Below are 11,015 nucleotides of genomic sequence, written 5' to 3'. Positions count from 1 at the left end.
TCTAGAGAAAACACCCCCTCCAGCCTTGCTGTGCCGTGCCATCTCAGCTGAAGGAGGAGGGAACACAAGATGTGGCTCTAGACCCCCAGCCAGTGGCAATAGTCTGTAACTGCAACCGAATAATACCACAATGGGAAAAACCCGTACCTCCAGCATCAGGCAATGCATCAAGTCTCCAGACCAGAAAGAAAGTGCCAAGCACCCAGAATTCAGTCCTGGGGATGCAGAAATAAGTAAACTAAATGGTAATGAATTCAGAATAACTATCATCAAAAAACTCAATGAGGTAAAAGAGAATATAGATAAACAATTCAATGAGTTCAGGAGCTACTTCACAAAAGAGATTGAAACTATAAAGAAGAATCAATCAGAAATCCTAGAGATGAATGACACAATGGAAGAGTTAAAACAAAATACGGATTCCCTGAATGCGCCTGTGAACACCATAGAGGAGTGAACCAGCATATCAAAGATAGACATGTTGAAATGCTCCAGACAGAGGAGGAGAGAGAATTGAGACTAAAAAGAAATGAAGAAAGTCTCCGAGAAATATCTGACTCAATGAGGAAATGCCACATAAGTATTATAGCTATCCCAGACGGGGAAGAGAAGGAGAATGGAGCAGAAAGTGTGCTCAGAGAAATAATAGCAGAGAACTTCCCAAATCTAGGGAATAAGAGAGAAATGTGTGTGGAGGAAGATTTCAGATCTCCTAGATTTGTCAATGTAAAAAGATCTGCTGCAAGGCATATAGTAGTAAAACTGGCAAAAGTGAATGATAAAGAAAGAATACTCAGGGCAGCAAGGGAGAAGAAAATAACCTACAAAGGAACCCCATCAGACTTTCAGAAGATTTCTCTGTAAAAACCTTACAAGCTAGGAGACAATGGAATGACATATTCAAACTTTAAAAGATAAAAATCTTCAGCCAAGAATACTCTATCCAGCAAAAATATCCTTCAGATATGAGTGAGAACTTAAATCTTTCCCAGACAAACAAAAGCTAAGGGATGTTGTAGCCATGAGAGCCCCCCTACAAGAAATCCTCAAGAAGGCCCTCATACCTGAAAAAAGATAAAAAGGGAGAAAGGGGTCACAAAACACAGAGTAAGGAGACAGATAGATAGAATCAGAATAGGATAGCAAATATTCAACTATAGCATTAGGATAAAGGGAAGGAAAATATCAAAAACAAAGAGAATTTTGTCACTTTAACCACAAACTCACAACACAGTTGAAATAAGATATGAGAATAATAACTTAGGAAGGGAGGAGGAAAGGGACTGAATCAGCTTAGACTAAGGAAATGAGAGGCCATCAGAAAATGGACTATGTTATGCATGAGATTCTGAATACAAACTTCAGGCTAGCCACTAAACTAAAAAGCAGAACAGAGACATAAAAAATAAGTAAGGAAAAGACTAGAAACACAGCATAAAAAACTGCATAAGTCAATGGGTAGACCAAAACACACAAGAAGAGAAACAAAGGAAATGCAAGAAAACTGGAAAATGAGTGACAGAATGACAGCATTAAGCCCTCACACATGAATAATCACCCTCGATGTAAATGAATTGAACTCTCCAATTAAAAGACACAGAGTGGCAAGATGGATTAAAGAACAAGATCCAACAATTTGTTGCCTCCAGGAAACACATCTCAGCTCCAATGACAAATTCAGGCTCAGAGTGAAGGGGTGGAAGACAATACTCCAAGCTAATGGCAAACAAAAAAAAAAGCAGGTGTCGCAATACTTATATCAGGCAAAGTAGATTTCAAGATAAGTCAGATAAAGAGAGACAAAGAGGGGCAATATATTATGATAAAAGGGACACTACATCAAGAGGAAATAATGCCTATAAATATCTATGCACCCAACACTGGAGCAGCAAAGTTCATAAAGCAACCATTAACAAACCTAAAAGAAGATATCAAAAATAACACAATAATAGTAGGGGACCTCAACACCTCACTCACATCATTGGACAGATCATCCAGACAGAAAATCAATAAGGACACAGTGGAATTAAATGAAAAGCTAAAACAGTTGGCCTTAATAGACACATATAGAACACTCCAGCCAAAAACAGCAGAATACACATTCTTCTCAAGTGCACACAGAACATTCGCAAGGATAGACCCTATGTTGGGAAACAAGGCAAGCCTCTATAAATTAAAAAAAATTGAAATAATAACAAGCGTCTTCTCCAATCATAATGCTATAAGCTAGAAATTAATTACAAGAAAAAAGCTGAGAAAGGGACAAAGATGTGGAGACTAAACAATATACTATTGAACAAGCAATGGATTATTGAAGAACTTAAAGAAGAAATCAAAAAATATCTGGAGACAAATGAAAATGATAATATGCCATACCAACTCATATGGGATACAGCAAAAGCTGTATTAAGAAGGAAATTCATTGCAATACAGGCACACCTTAACAAACAGGAAAAATCCCAAATAAGCAATCTCAAATTACACCTAACTGAATTAGAGAAAGAAGAACAAACAAAACCCAAAGTCAGCAGAAGGAGAGAAAAAATAATAAAAATCAGAGCAGAAATAAATGTTATTGAAACAAAAAAGGCAGTAGAAAGGATCAATGAAACAAAGAGCTGGTTCTTTGAGAAGATAAATAAAATTGACAAACTCCTAGCCAGACTTACAAAGAAAAAAAGAGAGAAAGCTCAAATAAACAAAATCAGAAATGAAAGATGAGAAATAACAACAAACTCCACAAAAATACAATGGCTTATAAGAAAATATTATGAAAAACTATATGCCAACAAAATGCATAATCTAGAAGAAATGGATAAATTTTTAGATCCTCCCAAAACCTCCCAAAGCTAAGTCAATAAGAAACAGACAATCTGAAAAGACCAATCACAAGGAAAGAGATTGAAACAGCAATTAAAAGCATCCCAAAGAATAAAACCCCAGGACCAGATGGCTTTCCTGGTCCAAACTTTCAGAGAGGATTTAATACCTATCCTTTTCAAGCTATTCTTAAAAATTAGGGAGGATGGAACACTTCCTAACACATTCTACGAGGCCAACATCACTCTGATACCAAAGCCTGACAAGGACAGCACAAAAAGGGAGAACTACAGGCCAATACCGCTGACGAATGTAGATGCAAAAATTCTCAAAAAAGATTTTGGCAACCTCTGATCAGCAATACATCAAAAGGATCATACATCACGATCAAGTGGGATTCATACCAGAGACACAGAGATGGTTCAACATCCACAAATCAATCAAGGTGATACACCACATCAACAAATTGAGGAATAAAAACCACATGATCATCTCAATAAATGCAGAGAAAGCATTTGACAAGATCCAACAGCCATTTATGATAAAAGCTCTTAACAAAATGGGGATAGAAGGAAATTACCACAACAGAATAAAGGCCATATATGACAAACTCACAGCCAACATCATGCTCAGTAGGCAAAAACTGCACACCATCCCCCTGAGAATAGGAATGAGACAAGGATGCCGTCTCTCAGTACTCTTATTTAACATAGCACTGGAGATTTTGGCCAGAGCAATTAGGAAGAGAAAGGAACAAAAGGAATCCAAATAGGGAGTGAAGAAGTGAAACTCTCACTGTTTGCAGACAACATGATCTTATATATAGAAAACCCCAAAGAATTCATTGTAAAACTTTTAGAAATAATCAACAACTACAGCAAAGTTGCAGGGTATACAATCAACTTACATCAATCAGTAGTATTTCTATACTCTAATAACAAACTAACACAAAAAGAACTCAAGAACACAATACTATTCACAATTGCAACAAAAAGAATAAAATACCTTGGGGTGAATTTAACCACGGAAGTGAAAGACTTATACAATGAAAACTACAGGACTTTCCTGAAAGAAACTGATGACGACATAAAGAGGTGAAAAGACATTTCATGCACATGGATTGGAAGAATAAATAGTTAAAATGTCCATACTACCTAAAGCAATCTACAGATTCAATGCAATCCTAATCAGAATCCCAATGACATTCTTTTCAGAAATAGAACAAAGAGTCCTAAAATTCATATGGGGCAACAAAAGACCCCGAATTACTAAAGCAATCCTGAGAAAGAAGAACACAGCTGATGCATCACTATCCGAGACCTCACAACTTACTACAAAGCTACAGTAATCAAAACAGCATGGTACTGGTACAAAAACAGGTGCACAGATCAATGGAACAGAATTGAAAGCCCAGACATAAAACCACACATGTATGGGCAGCTAATCTTCGACAAAGGAGCTGAGGGCATACAATGGAGAAAAGAAAGTCTCTTCAACAAATGGTGCTGGGAAAACTGGAAAGCCACATGTAAAAGAATGAAAATTGACCATTCTTTTTCACCATTCACCAAAATAAACTCAAAATGGATCAAAGACCTAAAGGTAAGATCTGAAACCATAGGCTTCTAGAAGAAAATATAGGCAGTACACTCTTTGACATCAGTAGTAAAAGGATATTTTCAGACACCATGTCTTCTCAGACAAGGGAAACAATAGAAAGAATAAACAAATGGGACTTCATCAGACTAAAGAGCTTGTTCCAGGGAAGGGAAAATAGGATTGAAACAAAAATACAACCCACTGGTTCGGAAAAAATATTTGCAAGTCATATATCTGACAAAGAGTTAATCTCCATAATATATAAAGAACTCCAACAACTCAACAACAAAAAAATCAAACAACCTGATCAAAAAATGGGCAGGGGACACGAACAGACATTTCTCCAAAGAAGATATACGGATAGCCAATAGGCACATGAAAAGATGTTCATTGTCACTGATCGTCAGGGAAATGCAAATCAAAACTACACTAAGATATCACCTTACACCCATTAGAATGGCAAAAATAACCAAAACAAAAAGTAACAAATGTTGGAGAGGTTGTAGAGAAAAAGGAACCCTCATAGACTGCTGGTGGGAATTCAAACTGATGCAGTCAATATGGAAAACAGTATGGAGATTTCTCAAAAAATTAAAAGTAGAAATACGATATGACCCAGCCATCCCACTACTGGGTATCTATCCAAAGAACTTGAAATCAGCAATTCCAAAAGTCCCATGCACCCCTGTGTTCATTGCAGCATTATTTACAATAGCCAAGACATGGAAGTAACCTAAGTGCCCATCAACTAATGACTGGATAAAGATATGGTATATATATATATACGATGGTATACTTCTCAGCCATAAAAAAGGATAAAATTATCACATTCACAACAAAATGGATGGACCTTGAAGGTATTATGTTAAGCGAAATAAGCCAGATAGAGAAAGACAATCTCTGAATGACTCCACTCAAATGTGGAAGTTAAACATGTAGACAGAGAACAGATTAGTGGCTACCAGGGGAAAGCGGGATGTGGGGTGGGCACAAAGGGTGAAGTGGTGCACCTACAACATGACTGACAAGCAATAACATACAACTCAAATTTCACAAGGTTGTAAACTATCATAATCTCAATAAAAAGTTAAAAAAAATTAAATGTTTATAATGCTAGACACCTGCAGATAAAACGTCTATTTGATTGAAAAATATGTTTTAATTACTTTACAATTTTTTCAAATGATTCTTGGTGGTGTTTGTACAGTGTTTTCCTGAAATGGTGTTGTAGCCCAGAGAACAATGGCAGCTGCGGTAAATCTCTCTCTGATTTACTGACCAAAGGTAACGGAGTCTACTGACTAGAAGAAATCAGATTTGAGATAACGCCTTGATTCTGTAGGTGATCTAAACAAAAGATTTCAGCACTTTCTGATTCTTCTGAGACTATGGGTTATGTTTAATGGCCCCTCCTCTGGCCTATCTTTGGGCATCACTTATTCCTTTGACCTACATTAATCCTAAACTTCTAGATTTTACGGACCACAAAAGTTAAGTTCCTCTTATGACAGTATCATGTCTGACATAAAGGCACATATCCCATTTTGGAACACCCCAAAATACTATTTAGGGGAAACAGGGCCAAATGAACATTAAGGGGTAAAGAAAGAAAAGTGTCATAAAAGTGATGTAAGGCCTATTTATTGTTTTATAAAGAAAGATTTGCTGCATACTCAGCCCACTTAATTCCCATTCATGTCATGTTCTGCCAACTTCCAAAATGTAAATATCTTCAGCCATCTATCCCCTCTTACTGAATCTCGTATATAAGAGTCTGTTTCCATTTTTCTGACTCATACTCCCATTGATCCCTACCCACCCACACCTGTCTTTGTGCCCCATGAAACCCCCATTCTGTATCAAAGACCCCACTCACTCTTCCTTTATCATCAACCCTGTAAAATCTCTTATTCCTTAAAATACTCCAGGCTCTCTCCTGAAGACACTGATCTTCCCCAAGGAAAACATATCTCCGTGACCGCTTTTAAGTGGACGTGATTCATTATTTTCCATCCCATGCAAATAAAAATCATGCAACAAATTATTTCTTCTCCTCTGAAAAGCAGATGTATTTGAGGCTCCCCTCATTTTTTCCCGCTCTCTGCCCCCCCTACTTTCAGTTCATCCGCTATCTCTCGTTGTTCCCCTCATGTATTAAAGGCTTCCCTGTCTTCCTTTCCTCTTTAACCATCACCCCAGTGCTGCCACAGTCGTGAGGATCTTCAGCATCTCAGTGAACAAGCACCCACTCCCCTCACTCCTCAGATCTATTTCCTGCACTTCCACTGCTCCTCGGCCCCTCTCCTCTGAAACTTGTGTGATATCCTTCCCGGGAAACATGGAAACTGGAGTAGAAGAGCCAAGCCTGTAACTCTCTGACTCCAACCCCCAGACCTCCAGTTCTCTCACTCTCCCCTCTGTCTGTCTTTCAACCTCACTGGGAGCTCTAGTCTGTACACCCCACAGTCTCTATTTATGAGCTCATCTATTTTCTCTTCTTTTTAGCCTTTAATTTTTGTCCATCACTTCAACCTCTTTCTTGGCAATTGTGTGAATTTCTGTACTTCTTTGTCCATCTGTATACAGTTAAGCAACAAAGCCCAAATATTTGCTTTCTTCTAGTCCAACAATTCTCACACATTTTGGTCTCAGGATACTTTTAAACTTAAAAATTACTAAGGACTACAAATAGATGTTTTATATGTTCTATCTACCAATATTTATCATATTACAAATTAAAACTGAGAAATTTAAAACTATATATTTAGTAATACATTTACAATACTAATAATAAATCCACTACATGCTAACAAAAGCATATTTTAATGTAAAAATAACTATATTATCCAACATACAAAAAATAGTGATGAGAGTAGAATTGTTTAACAATTTTTAAAATCTCTTTATTGCCTAGTTAGATAAAAGACAGCTAGAAGATGGGTACCAATTTGGAAATGTATGTTTTGTCATCTATGACTGTTTCGATTTTATTAATCATCTCTTTCTCCTCTTAGCCAGCCAAGCAGGTTCAAAACGTTTCTTTTCAATTCTTTAACTCACCATGGCAGATGACTTTTGAACCAGCATAAAGAAATTAAAAAAGAAAGAAAAAAGAAGCAACAACAAAAAACTCTTTACTTCCCTTTAGTGCACCTGCATGTTTGTTTTTGTTTTTCCTGATTAAGAGAACAAATACTACGTACCAGGAAGGAGAAAATGCTTTGTTGTTGTTGTTAAATTTAGCTCTAGACACAAAGCAAGCAGTCCACTCCCCAATGTCCTACACCTGGTCCCCATGTAGAGTAATCTCAAGACTGGATGTTCTTCAGGGTGGATGTGGGTGATATTGAACTTGTCCATTTTACAAAGCTGGGCTATCTTAGACTCGCATTGTGATTGGTATATTCCTAAGACATAAGTTAAGAGGGATTACATTGAATTTCAAAGATTTATCTGACACAAGAAAGTTGCATACTAGCAACTTAATTTGTGACCCCAAAATTTAAATGAATGCTCAGCCCTGCTCACCTCCTGTTAGAAGGCCAGTCCTTCAAGGGGTCCATTCCCTCAAAGGAATCATCTCGCACTGATTATTGCTGCAACTGTTATTAAACTACTGTTATTATTATTTTGTAACACTCAATTAGAGGTATTGAGCAGCCAATTCCTATCAGCCAAAATGTTCTATTTTCTTTAGGGGAATAAGTTGGACTTGTTGTCAAGTTCCCCACGTTGGACTTCTTCCAACCCTGCAGAAGTCATGCTACATCTTGACTAGATTCGACTCATATTCCAAATTTAAATTTGTCTTTCCTGCCCCTTGTGCTTCTGCCAGCATCAATATCTAATGACTTAGCCGGAGCGTTTGGCATACCAGCCTGGGTTCTGTGTAACTTCTCAATGAACCAGCCAAGAAAGCACAGCAGTGATGCATGACACTGGGACCCACTGGTACTACAATATGCCACACCTCCCAGAAATTGTCAGCCTGAAAGGGTGAATGAGCAGCTAACCAAAGGCATAGCAAGAGTGCCAACTTACAGGGGATACCCAGCGGTATGTCACCCTTTCAGGACTGGAGCATTCATTCCCTGGTAGTTGAAGAGATGTTAATGGCTGCAAGTTTTCAGCTGAGTTGGCACTTCTCCTCCACCTCTGCTTTCCTCCCCCCATAATTACCATGATTGTCAGCAGGTGAAGAGAGCTGCCTCAAGGTCGTGCCCCTTCCCTTCCAAATACTGGTGATGTAAGGGACTAAAGCCTGGTAGCTTGTTTCCAAAATTGGCCAACTGTTGGACATTCCAGCTCCAGAGTTCCCTTTGGGATTGACTAAGGCCTTTGTTGTAAGTGTCTTGTAACTCTTATCCATCTTCTCTCTTCATTTTTGTACTGGTGTTAATACTGAAAACATTCCTCAGTAAACTTGCCACATGTGAATTTTCATCCTGTAGTCTGCTTCCCAGGAAATCGGAACTTCGTTACTCTCCTACAGGAGAGGTTGGAAAACGTAGCCTTTAAGGTTGGTGGCAATGTGCCTGGCTAAAAATCAGTGTTCTAACAAAGAAAGAACAGGATGACAGTTACTGTAAATCTTTCACTGTCAGACTAGCCTATTGCATATCTAAAATATAAGATTTTTGTAAGCTGGGAGATTTGTTTTTCACCATGGTGTTGAAATTGAGAAATACACCCTCTATAAATATTTTTCTGAATAAATAATTGAATATAAGTTGATATTTTTTTATATCCATATCTAATATGTATCTGTATAATTTTTACCTATAGTGTCCCCAGAAGTGTAACAGAAGAAAAAAAAAATTGGGATGAGTATGGAGATAATGCTTATGATTATTATGTTTTGCTATTTGAGCCAGAGATATTATAAAAACCAAGAAATGATACACTTAATATGATAAAAAAAAAAAGAAGCATCTTCTTAAAGCAAAATATGGTAATTCACGTGTAACATTTTTACCTGAAGTCATTCATGATGGAATCTGTGACAAGGCTCCAAATATTCAGAGAAACATCAGTTAATCATTAGGTTAGTAGCTGCCAGTGAGTCAGTGATTTTTCTTGCCAAGGGTGATTCTGTTCAAACAGAGTTTGCCGCAAGGAAAGCAGTAATTGCATAAAAAATAGAAACAATCAGATTTTCAATCACATTCTAAGCCAATTTCCATATTTTTGCAACCAGCTTTCATCAACATTAATAAGCAACACTTTTGTTTTTGCAACTGGAATTGAGTAAAATGTTGCATTGCATTATTATAATAAAGTCTGTATGTCAAAAGTAGAAAATAAAATGCAAAATTAATAAGAAATTTCCAAAGCTGGATATTTTTCCAAGTTACCTACTTATTAACTACTTCCCCTTCTGCCCTGAGAAGATATCTCCACTGTTATTCAGGTAGCATCATGGCCAACCCCAAGAGATAAATAATATTGGTTTATTATCATCCCTTTCTCTGAAGAACACACTCACTTGGAGTTAATGGTGGCCGAGTGACAGGATCCAGGCCACGGATTACATCAGGGGAAGCCTACTAGGAGGCTGCCAGGAAAAATTTTTGCTGTCTGGCCAAAGGGACAGAAGTGTAAATGTGACTTACTTGTGCCACCTCTTCTCTTTGTCCTTTTTGCATTTGATAACTGCTATGAAAATGTAATATTTGGAGCTAAAGGAATCATTTTGCGTCCCATGAAATAGAAAAATCACGGAGATGTCAGACTTTTGCTTGGATATCTTTGAGCTGCAAGGTAAATTCTGGAACCATCTCTTCCTAGATTTCTTGTTAAGTAACCAATAAACATCATAATGGGTTAAGTCAGAATTACTTACATTCTTTTTGCTTGCCCCAGAAACTCCCATAACATAAAGCATTTATTGAGAGCTTTCAATCCATCAAGAACTGTTATAAATGAATGACATGCACTAATTAACTTAATTTTCGAGACTTTCCTTTGAAGTATGTACCATTAGTATCTCTGTGTGACACATGAAGAAAATGAGTAACAGAGAAATTGCCCAAGGTCCCACAGGTAGTAAGTGGTGGAAACAAAATCAAGCCAAATAAAGACTTTAGACACAAGGAAAGCTGAAGAATTCATAATTAGGAGATATGCATTACAAAAAATGTTAAAAGAAGGCCTTCAGCAGAAGGAAAATGATCCCAAATGGAAATCTGGATCTGCACAAAGAAACAAAAAACACTGGAAATGGTAACTACATTGGCAAATAGATAAGACTTTTTAAAAATTTTTCAAATCTCTCTAAATGATAATTGATGTTTAAACAAAAATAATGAAAATATAGTAAAGGAATTATAACACATGTTAAATAAACTGTATGGCAGCCATAGCTCAAAGGTCAGGATGAGAGAAATGAAAATGTACTACAAGTTTCTCCTACTTTATGTGATGTAGCATAATATCTCCTGAAGGCAGACTGTAATAGGTCAAAGATGAAAACGATAAATCTTCAAGTGACCACTAAAATAACACAATGAAGAGTTATAGCAAAGAAGCTAGCAATAAGATGGAATAAATTATTGCTACAAACAAAATGGATGAACCTTAAAATGTTTATGCTGAAT

The sequence above is a fragment of the Equus quagga genome, chromosome 1 (genome assembly GCF_021613505.1).
Source record: "Equus quagga isolate Etosha38 chromosome 1, UCLA_HA_Equagga_1.0, whole genome shotgun sequence".
Lineage (NCBI taxonomy): Eukaryota > Metazoa > Chordata > Mammalia > Perissodactyla > Equidae > Equus > Equus quagga.
Note: the sequence above shows the minus strand (reverse complement) of the source record.